The sequence below is a fragment of the Mirounga angustirostris genome, unplaced genomic scaffold (genome assembly GCF_029215605.1).
Source record: "Mirounga angustirostris isolate CCGP_5_RB_7025 unplaced genomic scaffold, mMirAng1.0.hap1 SCAF_17, whole genome shotgun sequence".
Taxonomy (NCBI): domain Eukaryota; kingdom Metazoa; phylum Chordata; class Mammalia; order Carnivora; family Phocidae; genus Mirounga; species Mirounga angustirostris.
The window spans coordinates 44131442-44145323 of NW_026991725.1; the positions used below are offsets into that span (position 1 = coordinate 44131442).

Genomic DNA, 13882 nt, shown 5'->3' on the forward strand with positions numbered 1-13882 from the left:
AAAAGAAAGAAAAGCCTAACTCCCTACGGCTAGGGAGTTCCCATTTCACAACACCTGCAACCACTGTCCCGTTCTGTCAGGGCTGGAACACGCCCTGGAGCCCACCACCTGCCGCGTGGGAGGCCCCACCACGGGGCAGGGCACCCGTTTGCTGGGGTGCCTGGCCCACCCTGGCCACGGTTTCTCCCGATCCAAAACACCCAAGCACCCCACCCTCCAATCGCCAGCCCTCATCCCTCCAGATCCACAGTCACTGAATCTTCAGACGTGTTAGTGGATGAATAAATGAATCACAGAAAAACTAGAGACGTTTACTTTCAAGAGTTTTTAATTCAATAAAAAAGGGAAGCCACTGGCTTCAAACTCAGTCAGTGGCCAAATATCTCCCCCAAGTAGACAGCTGAGCTGTGCAGAGGTCACCTCAGACGCTGTTCGGAGCCGCAGGCCCCCGCACACAGACGGGGATGACAAACGTTTGCCTCACGCAGGAGCAAACCCCTGCTGTTGATCTCAAGGGCCACATCACTGTCACCAGCAAGAAGTGAGGCTGGTAACAAAAAATTCCAACAGACACCGTAGGCTTTCTTAAAGTCATTCCTTTGTTCATTTAACAAGTATTTATTTAGCGCTTACTAGGTGCCAGGGGCTTTTTACCTCCTGGAGACAGGTAAGGTCCCTGCACCAATGGACTCTCATCCTGGGGCAAGACAGACGCACAAAAGAAAATGGGCAGAGGAGGTAACTCTCCACATCAACAGAGTGGCAGGGGCCGTGGGCTGCTCTGGACAGAGGTCAGGGAAGCCTCCGCTCACCAGGGAAGAGCAGGAAGGGGCTCTGCTTGGCCTTCAGGAGGCTAACAGGTCCTGCTGGGCCACGGTCCCTGCGCTGGCTGCAGGGCTCCCAGGACCACTGGGAACCCAGGGTTACGGCAGGCCAGCAGGCCACAAAGCCCACGGAACGCCCTGGGGTGGAGCTGGTGACCTCCACGGTTGGGGGTTTGCCCACACTAACTGCCCAAAACACCCAACGCACCCCCCCCCCCAACTAGCAGGGGGGCTGTAGGAGCCGGGAGCTGGTGTCAGGCAGTCTGGTCAACAAACACCTGCGCACACACAGGCCCCCCACACGCCTGTGCCGCCTCACAGGGGAAGCAGAGGATTTAAGCAAACACACACCACTAAACAACACTCCCGCCGTTGGGACCTCTGGTGACTCAGACTGTCCCCAGCAGTGCCCATGAGTCATCACCACGGTCCCTCACAGAGAACACACCAAGGTCAACGGGCCTCCCCTCCTGCGGGGACCGCTCACTAGCGCCCTGTCCTGCGCTGGGCACCCTGCCACCAGCTCCGCCTCTTAGATGCACCGGTCACACAGCCACCCACAGGGGTTGCTCCTGCCGTACCGATGGGGGGCCAGTGACACCAGGCCTGTACGGTATCTGGAGACGGCTCTGGCCATTTTCAAGGTAGAGTCCAACCCGTTTGGCAGAGTACTCGGAGAGGCCCAGGACAGCTCCCTCCCTGCAGCGCGAGCAGCTTGGACCCCCCCAGCGCCCAGGAGCCCTCCCCTTCCCTCATCGCAGAACAGCTGTGCCCTGCTGCTGTGTAATCTCACCAAAGGATGATCCTAAAAGCCCTGAGGCTGACGCTAATCCGCTTTAAATGTCACAGATTCAGAGTCTGGACCCAACCTGTCAGCCAGCAGATGTCCCCAGCAAGCAGGGGTTTTCAGGAGGGATCACATGAAACTTCTGGGGAAACTACAGAAATCTCCACTGAGGGGAGAGATGCACAGTTACCATGGCTTTGCTCATGGCGTTGAGTGTCCTAGGAGAGCCGGTGGGGTGAGTAGGGGATGGAGCAGAGCCACACTAGGCCATGCCATCACTCTTTCTCGCTGGTCAAACACTGAGCTTTCTAACCCTTATTTCAGACCTGTCAGGTCTGAAAAGCACCTGGAAATCCCCAGGTGTTAAGAAGATGGAAAGAACACCTCATGAAAGCCATGGTCTCCCACACACGGAAAACCTGCAGGCCCCAAACGGAAGCAGGCGGCAGAGGCCCCATCTGGAAGATGACCTCAGTCAGCAAAATACACATGACTGCGCCCCTGATGTTAGGACAGGGCCGCCAGGGGTGTGGAGCAGCGTGGGACTCGCTCACCCGAACCTCGCCAGTGGTCTGCAGTGGGTGACCCTGACCACAGGGGCAGCCTTGTCAGAGGCAAGCAAGGGCAACGCCCGGGGCTTGGCGCTCCTCACGCAGAGCACAGGGAGAGAGGGGCTCAGAGGTCGGCACCTGCAGTTAGTGAGAGACTCAGACAAGTCCTCACAAATCAGGACGGAGCCACAGACTGCCGGAGCCGCAGGCGGGGCCCACGCCAAGTGTTCTTGACAGCTGGTACCACGGTTAGGAGGGAAGAGTTCGGGACCGGTGTGTCCCAGTGAACCACAAAGAACCATACGGGAGGTAAAGGGCTTTCCAAGCACAGGGGGCTCTGCAGGGGGCTTGCCTCGTCCTGGGCATGCCCCCACCCCTCCTGCAGTGTCTAGATGCTGGATGAACAGGGAAGGACCATGACAGGACGCTTCTGTGCCATGGATGAATCTTACCACTCCCGCAGGCGACCAGATCATCAGATGTGAACCTGCAGGGTACCCACTCCGCAGATACGACATTAGAATTAATCACACTCTGTGCAGCTGACCAAAAATTTGGGGCAATTTGTTTTACAATAAACATTTGGTAAGTACTTAACTGGAAAAGCACTGCATGACCTCCTTACAGCTAAGCAGTTACAGGCTCAACAATTTACACAAGGGAGCGTTCGTAAAGGGTAGAAGTCGGTCACTAGACGCTCACGGACAAGTTGTTTAGGCACGCTAGCTAAGCAGAGAGACATCCAAAGCAGGGGTTTCTTTTTAGCTCCTTCCTCTGAAGGACTGCGGCTCCGGATGCATTTGGCTTTGGACTCAGCCACTAATAAGATAAGCCCCACCATTCCTAATGCAGAAGAACCCAAAGTGACTTCATTAAGGAATGTTCTCTTGTTGCTCTATAAACATATTTAGTGAATTTAATTTACAAAATGTTTTTGTGGGACTTGGAAGGAAAGCCCAGAGGTGGCTCATCTGTTCTACACTCAAGATGGGGCTCAGCGCTGGCGCCGTCTGGAATCCCAACATGGGCTGAGCTAAACTCGGTACGTGGACTCTTTCAGCGTGTCTAGGGGATGAAAATCATGGGCCTATGACCACAAGCCTTTTTTCCCATCCTTCACTGACTGCCAAATAGTCCCCACAACCATCTGCAAAATCTGAAATAAGAGAGATGAGCCACAAATGGATCTTAATTCCACCACTGGCACTCGCTGGGGGTAAGGGGTACCACTACAGTGGGGGGTATGTGGTGCTTTATTAGAATTTACACCTGCCAAATTCCTTTGCCAAAAACAACAAAAAACAAATAAAAATTAAGTGAGTAGGGGCGCCTGGGTGGCTCAGTCGGTTAAGTGTCTGCCTTTGGCTCAGGTCATGATCTCAACGTCCTGGGATCGAGTCCCGCATCAGGCTCCTTGCTCAGCAGGGAGTCTGCTTCTCCCTCTTCCTCTGCCTGCCGCTCCCCCTGCTTGTGCTCTCCCTCTCAAATAAATAAAATCTTTAAAAAAAAAAATTAAGTGAGTAAATGAGAAATAAAGTGGAAGGGAAGTTGAATCATCTTATAGTTAAAAACCGTTGACTTATTTTTTGGTTGTTTATTTACTTTTTTTTTTTTTAAGATTTTATTTATTTCACAGAGAGAGAGAGAGGCGGGAGAGAGAGAGAGAGTGCACAAGCAGGGGGAGCAGCAGAGGGAGAGGCAGGCTCCCCACTGAGCAGGGAGCCCGATGCAGGGCTCCATCCCAGGACCCAGGGATCATGACCTGAGCCGAAGGCAGATGCTTAACTGAGCCACCCGTGTGCCCCTATTTACTTATTTAAGTAATCTCTACACCCAAGGTGGGGCTTGAACTCATGACCCTGAAATCAAGACCTGTAGTCTTCCAACTGAGCCAGCCAGGTGCCCCACGAGCTGCTGACCTTTAGAACAACACGGTTCACATACCAAAACTTAAAATCAATAAGGACTCATAACGAAAGATGAATAGAAACAAGTGAACCTAACTTTATTACAAATGATTAACATAAATGAAAAAACCCACATAAATGCACTAAAATAACCTTGTAAGAAATATTTTGACCATAAATTCTTTTTTTTTTTAAGATTTTATTTATTTATTTGAGAGAGAGAATGAGAGAGAGCACCTGAGAGGGGGGAGGTCAGAGGGAGAAGCAGACTCCCCGCCGAGCAGAGAGCCCGATGTGGGACTGGATCCCGGGACTCCAGGATCATGACCTGAGCCGAAGGCAGTCGCTTAACCAACTGAGCCACCCAGGTGCCCCATTGACTATATATTCTAAGGATAAAAACAACTGCATGCAAATATTAGAAATAAGTAAATATTCTGGCTAATAGGTTTTTCACAGAAATACGGATTGGCAATTCTGAAATTACTTCATGTGTAGTCTAGGATTGTACACGTAAGTAAATACATTGACAACAGGAACCAGATTTAAAGAGGAAAAGGAATGTAGAACGAACCCTGGGGTAACTGATCGGAGGTATCAATTTAAACTCACAGCTTTTAATATATACACAGATCTACACATACAGATACAGACAGGTCTGGTTTCCTAGCCCACTGAGAAAGCCACAGAGCAAGGACACTGCAGGAGCAGTAAGCATACCTACAACCTGACGTTGATTTCTAAACACCCCCTTCGAAACGAAGAGGAACCAGAGCTCCTTAGAGAAGTGATGGATTCAGGCTAGGTCACGGAAAGCACAAGATGAGCCTGAACATGGGGTGGTGCTGAGAAATGTCAGGGGGCACGCTGAGAGGACACAGAAGCCAACCTGAAGGGGCTCCCAACACCCAAATCTGGAGAATTAGCAACAAAATACATTACAGCAATGGATTATAACCGATGGAATAAAAATAAAATAAAAACATCTATACCAACGTGAATAAATAAGTAGAAAAATGGGGAGAAGGGAAGGTTTTTGGGGTACTCAGTCAGCAGAGCATGTGACTTGATCTCTGGGTGCTGAGTTCGAGCCCCATGCTGGGTGTGGAGCCTACTTAAAAAAATTGGGGGGGCAGGGACGCCTGGGTGGCTCGGTTGATTGGGCGGCTGCCTTTGGCTCGGGTTGTGATCCTGGGGTCCCTGGATTGAGTCCCGCATCGGTCTCCCTGCTGGGCGGGGAGCCTGCTTCTCCCTCTCCCACTCCCCCTGCTTGTGTTCCCTCTCTTGCTGTGTCTCTCTGTCAAATAAATAAAATCTTTTAAAAATAAATAAATAAAAATAAATAAATAAAAAATGCCTAACTTGGAGGGGCGCCTGGCTGGCTCAGTCCAGGTGTGGGTTCCAGCCCCACATTAGAGATCACTTTAAAATAAAAATGTTTTAAAAATGCGTAACTTGAGATTAATCATGAGGAAACATCAGACACACCCAAATTAAGGGGCATTCTACAAAACAGCTAATTCCTAAAAGTCCAGATGAAAGAAGAGTGGGGGACCACGCAGGCCCCACAGCGGACCTGCAGGGAACTGGGGCGCGGGCATGAAGCCCGGTTTTGTCCTAGCGCTCAATTCCTCAGTTTGCTAAATGACCCGTGGGAGCAGAACACGTCGACGCGACCCGGCAAAAGGTACAGGGGAGGGGCGCCCGGGTGGCTCAGTCGGTTGAGCGACTGCCTCCGGCTCAGGTCATGATCCTGGAGTCCCGGGATCGAGTCCCGCATCGGGCTCCCTGCTCAGCAGGGAGTCTGCTTCTCCCTCTGACCCTCCCCCCTCTCGTGCTCTCTGTCTCTCATTCTCTCTCGCAAATAAATAAATAAATAAAATCTTTAAAAAAAAAAAAAGATTATTTTCAGGGCGCCTGGGTGGCTCAGTCATTAAGCGTCTGCCTTTGGCTCAGGTCATGATCCCGGAGTCCCGGGATCGAGTCCCGCGTCGGGCTCCCTGCTCGGCGGGGGGTCTGCTTCTCCCTCTGACCCTCCCCCCTCTCGTGCTCCCTCTACCTCAATCTCTCTCAAATAAACAAATAAAATCTTTAAAAAAAAAAGGTACAGGGGAAATCTCGGCGCTGCTTTCCCAACTTCTGTGCAAGGCTCAGGCAACTGAAACAAACACAAATCCCGGGACCAGACCGCCCGGTCTGAACCGGCCCTCACTGTCGGCGGCACCGGGCACCCGCGGGGCCACCGGCTCCAAGAGGGTGTGCGCGGGGTGCCGCACCCGGGGGAGGGCGGACGCCCGCACGAGGAAGGGGGAGAGGGCGCGGGGACGCCCGCGCCGGGAGGCCCGGCCCACCAAGAAAGCAGACCGACCCGCGTAAGGAGGCCCGAGAGGCGGCAGCGAGGGCACCCCCCGCTCCACGCGAGCCTCCCGCGCCGCCCCGGCGCCCGGCTCACCGCGCGCGCCCGCCGGCAGCAGCCTCCGGTCCCGCCGCGTTGCCACAGGGACCCGCGTCCCGCAGCCGCGGTCCGGGCGCGCCGGTGCAGCGCGGCGGCGCCCCGGCCGGAAACGCGAGCGCCGGCGCACGGTTCCGGGCTCCTCCGACGCGCCTCCCGCGCAGGCGCCAAGGGGAGAGGGGCGGGCCCCCGCGCCCACCCGACGCCGCGAGAGGGTCCGCGGAGGTCGGGGGCGGGGCGGGGGGAGCGGAGGAGGCCGAGGCGCCCCGCTTGGGCCCGGGGGCGCCCGGACGCCGGTCCCCGAGCGCACGCAGCACGCAGCCGCGAAGCTGTTGGCTGCCCCGACGGGCCGGGGCTGGGGGCTGCGCGGGCGGGGGCCGGACCCTGCTGAGCAGGGCAAGGGCTCGGGGCTGCTAGAGGAGGGCGTGGGGGGGGGCTGGGCATGCACGTGGGGCGGTGGGAGGGGGCCCGGAGCTGCCCCGGGCGGGGGTCCTTGGGGGCACCCGCAGCTGCACGCGGACGGCTGGACCTCCACGCCCCCGGCATCGCGCATGGGCCGTGAAAGGCGCGGCCTTGAGGAGGGCACGCGGCGGGGGGACCCCACTGGGGCAGAGAAGGGGCGGTCCGGCCGGGTGGGGCTGGTCTTTTGGGCGCCGTTGCACGGTGCGCTTTTGTTTTTCTGTTCCATTGTAAGTTCAGAACAAAACGAAATCCCCTTTGTAGGCAGCCTGTTCACTCACCGAGGCAACGAGGCAACGGCAGACTTTTCCGCCAAGGCCCCTGCATTGCTTTAGGGACAGCTTTCGCCAGCCTCTGAGGGTCCACGGGCCTGAAGAGGACCCGATGGGCGCAGCAAGCCGGGGCGAACCGCATGCTCGGCGCACCTGGCCCGAGGCTGGGTGGGGCTCCAAGCCCAGGGGACACAGTCACCTGTCCGCCCTCGGTGCCACCCCTCCTGTCTGTCTGTGTTTTCTCCACCCCATGGCTTGCTGGCTGCCCCAGGCCGATCCCCAGGCGAGTCCTGCCAGTGATGGACACACGTCCCAATCCAGCTAATGGTTAGAAAGGCTCTGCTCAGGAGGCAGCTCCTGGAGGGGGTCCAGGAGTTATTAAATATCAAGCAGGTCAGTAATTCAAGCCTCATGAAAAATGGGAGGTTCCACATCTTGCACGGAAACCGGTGAAAATAGCTGTGCTGGCCTGGAGGAGCTGTAGTGGGTCCCCATAACCTTGAACCTGCATTCTGCAGGTCCTGGGCCCCCTTGCTGCCTCCAGACCTGGGTAACCTGCTGTCAGAGAGCCAGGGTTCAAATCCTAGTCCACTCCTGTCTTATATCTTTCCAGAACTCCGTTTGCTTCTCCAACACAATGAGAGAACATGCTCCCTTCCCTGTTGCTTGGAGGGTCAGAAAGGGCCCCTGAAGGGGCCCCAGGTGTGTCTGGGTAAACAAAGGTGCCTACAGGACCTGCCTGTTTGCAGGAGAACAAATCCTAACAATGAGCTCCGTTCCTCGCCATCCTAGGCCCCCAACCCTGACTCTACAGTAACCCCAACACTAAGCCCAACCCCACCCCTGAACCTATGATAACCCCAAGGCACAGCACGGCCTTACTTCTCATGGGAAGGGCCGGCTCCTACCGCCCTTTGGGGAGACACACACCTTCCCTGCCCCTTCAGGATCCCAACAACCCCAGAACTTCTGACCCTCTCCCCAGAATCCCAGTAAGGCTTCTGGGGTACCAGGCCCAGAGAGGTGCCGTCCTCACCTCCCCTTGCATGTCACACAGCCAACAAGATGGTGGGAGCCAGAGTGGGCCCTACTGGGAGCCTCCTCACACGTGGCCAACCCCCACGGCCCCTCCGAGGTCTGCCAGTCAGCTTCCCCGGGGCTGCTTATCCACACCCCATGCCCAGTAGCCAACTACATGTCTGTGGGCAGATGAAGGGACATCCTGGCCACCAGAGTCAGGCCTGCAGAGCCCTTCCAAAGTCGCTGCCCCCATCTGGCCAATGCCCCTCTCAGCAGTGCCCACACCCGCCTCAGGCCCCCCCTGCCTCATCCCTCACTGATCTAACCAGCATTTAGTGACCACCTAGCCAGAGCCCGCCCTCCCCTGTCCTCCAGGGGCTCCAGCCTCCTGGGCCCACCAAAGATAGCACTGACACACGGCGACCCCCGCTGGGGCCAGCATCCACTCAGTGACCCAAGTAGCCTGACCCCCTCCACAGCCTCCCTGCCTGCATCTCTGATCACTGACTGCTCCCCACCTCTCTCCCCCTGGTCTCCCCACCCATCAGGCCAGACCCCACATTCTCCCAGTCTTCCTGGGAGACCAGACTCACACCCTCCCCTCCCCCACTCAGAATGCCCTCTGCTCACCCTATGGTTGTAGGGCTTGTGAGCTTCGTCCAGCCTGCCACAATCCCTGTTGCTGACCGCTGACCGGGTGTCCTGGAGCTGTGGGGACAAATGACCACAAACTGGGGTGCTTAAGATAACAGTTTTGGAGGCTACAAGTCCAAACTCAAGGTGGCTGCAGGGCTTTGCTCCTGCTGAAGGCCCTGGCTAGAACCCTTCCTGCCTCTTCCAGCTTCTAGCGTGGACCCGCACTCCTCCGTGTCTCTCGGTCTGGGGCCACGTCGCTCCCGTGTCTGCCTCCGTCGGCACCTGGCCTTCTCCCTGTGTCTCCACGTGCTGTGCTTTTTATAAGGACGCCAGTCATGTTGGATTAGGACCCTGCTCCCGAGTGAGCTCATCTGAACTGGTTACATCCACAAAGACCCTATTTCCAAGTAAGGTCGCATCCCGAAGAGCTGGCGGTTAGGACCGGAACCTGTCTCTTCGGGGCCACCCGTCAGCCCACTACAGACTGTTCCCCTGGGCTGCGCTGGCCAACAGCCCCCCAGGGCCAGGTCCCCCAGGCCACCTTGTGGTCACCTTGTCACAGAAGTGGAAACAGAGCCGTGGAGGTTGAGGGACCCTGCCCAGCCCAATGGCAACTAGCACAGCCAAGATTGGACTGCACTGCTCCCGGGGCAGCTGGAGCTCAGTAATTGTTCTGGGGTAGTAACAACACTGGAGGAGGCCTGGAGGGCCAGTGAGAGGGCCGTGCTTCCTGGCGCATCATAGGGGATGGCCACCCTTCGGGTGGTTCCGGATCTCTCCCCACTTTACAGATGAGGAGACTGAGGCCAGAGGGGCTGTCCTGCTTCTGTTGTGCCCCCAGTGCCAAAGCCCAGAGTGGATCTCAACACTGGGTGGCAGGCTGACTCTGCTGTCAGGGCATAAGCCAGGAAGGGCCGAGGCTCAGAGGGCTGGGTTTGGGCTGTGGCTCCAGGATCCTGTAATACAGCTTGACTTGGTGGCCAGAGTGGCCCCTGGGTGGGCAGCCTGGCCTGGACGCTGCGCTCCCTCCCAGGACAGTACCCCAGGGAGATGGAGGGAGCACCAGGGGGCTGCCCAAGGAGGTCCCGTCCTGACGGCCCGGGACTCCAGCTCCTTCCTCCAACATTGGCCCCGGAGCTGACCTCGCTGTGGGATGCCCCTTGTAGGCCTCCCATGGGGTCCCCCCCCCCACAGCAGTCGGGGGTGGGGCTGGTGTGGGCACAAACCTGCATGGCGTTGAGCAAGCCACTTCCCTCTGGGATTAGGAAATACCCTGCCCTGTACCCCTCACCCGTGTTGGGTCCACAGCAACTTCCCCATTTGCGTGTGGGTCCTGGGGGCAGGGAACGCTGGGCTGCCACCCACTGCAGGAGCCTCTTGGAAGGATGCCTCCAGAAGGGGTGGGTAACCCCCTGGTGGGATCCTGGGGAAAAGGGTACCTAGACGGGGGGCTGGTGGGAGATGTCCTTCAATCCCCAGTGTGTGCCAGGCCCTGGACAGCCAGCTATGTGGTCCCTGCCTCCAAGAACCTGAACCGGGCAGCAGGCTGGGGGGACTCCCGGGGGCAGGGCAGTGCTCCTGGAGGGACAAAGGGACCAGAGGTCAAAGCCCAGAGGTACATACAGAGCTGTCGGACGTCCCCCCAGGGCTGGTGTGAGGGGCACGCTGCCCAACAGGAGGGCACCAAGAGGGGCGTGCCCCACCAGGCCCGGCCCCAGGGCTGTCTTGACCAGGGAGTGGGCGTCCACCTTCCTGTGTAGCCTATGAGGTGGTGCCCAGAGGCTGGGGGACCCCGTGGGACTGGCAGGTTCACACTGTGGATCCCAGAGACTGTGAGGTTCACCTCTCTGGGCTTGGAGGTGAGGGCAGCCAAGGGGCTCTCGTGGCCCACACACAGCTAGGACAGGACCCGGCCCCCGCACGCCCAGTGGAAACCCACCTGAGGGCTGGCGTCCCTGTGTGAGGCACAGGACTGGGCTCAGCTGTCGGAGTCCCCCAACCGCATCCCACCTCCCCTCCCCAGCACCCCCAGGTGGTTCTGCCGAGCTCTCAGTGCTGAGTCACCAGGGAGGGGGGACTGCGGTCGGAGCAGGAAGGTGGGGCAAGGCCTTCCCTTCCCCGTGGGCTGTAGGAACGCTCACACTTGGCACGCAGCCCAGCCCCACTGGCTCAGCCCCCAGCCAAGGCCTGGCTGCCACCCTCCTGCCCGCCACTCTGGCCTGCAGAAGGCTGAGACGCCCATCTTTTACCTGGTATCACCCTTCACGGTATCTCCACGTGCCAGGCAGGGCCCAGGTCTCTACCTCTGTCCCCTGGGCCTGGAATGCCCCACACTGAGAGGAGGGGGACTTGAGGGGGCTATAATGGAGGGGGCAGCCCACGTAAGCCGAGCTTGATCCTTGGAGAGTAAAATCAAGGAACAGGGTGGGCCCGCTCCTGTGCCACACCTCAGCAGGGACGCAGAGCCCGGTTGAGTATAAGGTCAGGTACAGAGTGTGTGGACGGAGCTCCATCAGCTGGGCCACCAGGCAGCCCACCTGGGCAGACTGGACCTGAGCGATGGCCAAGGAAGAGAGGACAGAGGCCCAGCCAGGGCGCTGGACCACAGGGGTGGTTTGGGAGGTTCCCTCTGGCACTGCGTGGGCAGAGAGGAGACTAGACCAGGGAGGGACAGGGCTGGTGGCTCCCCTGGCGTGTGGGGGCTCCATCTCCCAAGCATCCCTCCCTCACCTACATTCACGGAGCACCTGCTCTGTTCCAGGCACCGTTCCAGGCACCAGGGTAGGCAGAGGCTCTCCCAGCTTTGGGGGGCCATGGCCCCGGGCAACAGGAGCCCAGGATTTGCCTGGGACTGGATGTTGGAGCAAAGGAGAGGAAACCGGAGGGTAGCCTGATGTGCGGAAGGCTTCAGAGGGGTTGAGCAGGGTCACAGAGGGAGTTCTGCTGGGGCCGAGAGGTGTGGGGTCCTGGGGAGCCTGAGCTCCAGTGTGTCTCGGGGTCGCCAGCACAAGGATGGTCTTGAGAGCCCTGAGAGTGGATGAGGCCACACCCCAGATGTCACGGACAGAGGAGGAGAGGGGTCAGGAGGCCTGGGAGAGCCCTCGGAGCTGCAGGGGGAGAGCCAGGCAGAGCACCCCTGCAGGCTGGGGCCGGAGAAGTGGCCACTGCATTTGGGGGTTAGGTCTGGGGGCCTGACAGGGGTAGCATGAATTTGCCAGGAGCCCCCTGGGCAAGGTGCCCTAACGAAGTGAGGTCCTGTGCAGTGTCAGGCTCAGCCAACTTTCTGAGCTGTCTCTGGCCGGGGATGGGTGCCATGCCTTACCTGAAGGGCAGGTAGAGTTGTAGGCATGGGTGGCCACCCTCAGGCCACTGCCAGCCGAGGTCCTGGGGCCCCCAGTTTCTGCTGGGACTCGAGTCTCCCGGGCAGCTGAGGGTGCGCAGGGCCAGGCCGGGCCACAGGAGGGGCCCCCACCCCCAGCCCTTCACGGGTGGTGTCTGAGGTCCCTGCCTGGATGTCCCACTGCTCCTTCGCAACAGCTCCATCAGCCAGGGAGCGGGGCAAACAGTGGCAGGCGAGGGAGAAGAGCACCAGTCACGCTCCACAGCCACTGCCTCTGCGCCTGGGGGACCTGGAGGAAGGGCAGGACCTCAGGCAGCAGAGGCGTTGTCTGCTGGTGCTGGGACCACGGCGACCACAGGGACCACGGGGACCAAGGCAGGTGGGACCTGGAGGGCCCAGGTCCAGGAGGACCCTGTGGGGAGGAGGGAGGCCAGAGGCTCCCACCAGTGGGAAGCAAGTAACAATCCCAATCCTAGTAATCCTAATTCATACCCCTCCCAAACCTGCCCCAGTCCCACCCCCAGGGCCCCACAGCTTGGGAAGGACAGAGTAGTAGAGCCCCTGTGGCCATCCATGGGGTGGAGGGCAGGAGTAGTGGAGCAAGGGGGAGGAAAAGCATACGAGGGGCAAGACCAGGGCCTGAGGGGCGGCAGGTGGGGGCAGGGAGAGCCCAAATGCTTGGGGCTGCTCCCTGTCCAGCCCCCAGGCCAAAAGGCTGAGTTGGGGGGCGGGGGCGGGGGCAGGAGGGAGGGCAGGACCTTTGTCTTCCAAGAGCAGTCGGGCGGGCTTCACCGCCCCCACTTCCCACACAGGAGAGGGGTCCGGAGAGGTCTCAGGGTTGAATCCAGCCAGTCTCCACTTGGCTTTGCTTTCTGCCGCTTCCTCTCCCCAACTGGATCAGGTTCTCCGGCACATCTGCCCAGCTATCCCACTGACCTCGGGGTGTGAATGTTCTGGCAGCCGTGCCAACCCCCACCCCAGACACCCCCAGCCCCCAGACACCTCCACCTACAGACACTCCCAATCCATAGCCCTACCCACAGATACCCCAACCTGCGATGACCCCAACCCGCAGATTCCTACCCACAGACACCCCCAACTCCCCAGACACCCCCATCCATAGAAACCCCCAACCTTCCCCAGATACCCCAACCCCCCAGACACCCCAAACCCCAGATACCTCCAATGTCCCTCCAGACACCCGCAACTCCCCAGAAACCCCCACCCTCCCCCAGATACGCCCAGTCCAGATATCCCCAGCCCCACCCCCCAATAGACACCACCCAGCCACCATGCCCAACACCTGCCCTGGTGGGGACTGCAGGTGAGTCATGCCAGGCTGGGCTGGGATCTGGCCTCTGCAGCCTCTTTCTGCCTCTGTTCACAGCTCTGGCCGGCCAAGCGGCTAATGTGTTTATTTTTCTGGGAGCCTGAACAGATCCCAGGTAAAGGCCCTGGGGGAGGGAGGGGGTGGGAGGAAAGTGGTTAGAAACCCCTGGCCTAGGGGCGCCTGGGTGGCTCAGATGATTAAGCGTCTGCCTTTGGCTCAGGTCATGATCTCAGGGTCCTGGGATCGAGCCCCACATGGGGCTCCCTGCTCAGCGGATAGCCTGCTTCTCCCTCTCCCTCTGTCT

General features: G+C 58.8%; 1 protein-coding gene across 4 annotated transcripts in view; it reads right to left on the minus strand.

Moving 5' to 3' along the window:
- CCDC57 (coiled-coil domain containing 57) overlaps positions 1-13882 on the minus strand; it is a 116528-nt gene that overhangs the window by 97625 nt on the left and 5021 nt on the right. For 2 of the 4 annotated variants that reach the window (XM_045888227.3, XM_045888228.3), the window contains exon 1: positions 6522-6650. The exons of the other annotated variants lie outside the window; for them this stretch is intronic. The gene's annotated coding sequence lies outside the window, so the exon portion shown is untranslated. Of the gene's footprint in view, positions 1-6521; positions 6651-13882 lie in introns of those variants that run through there. 4 annotated transcript variants of the gene reach the window in all.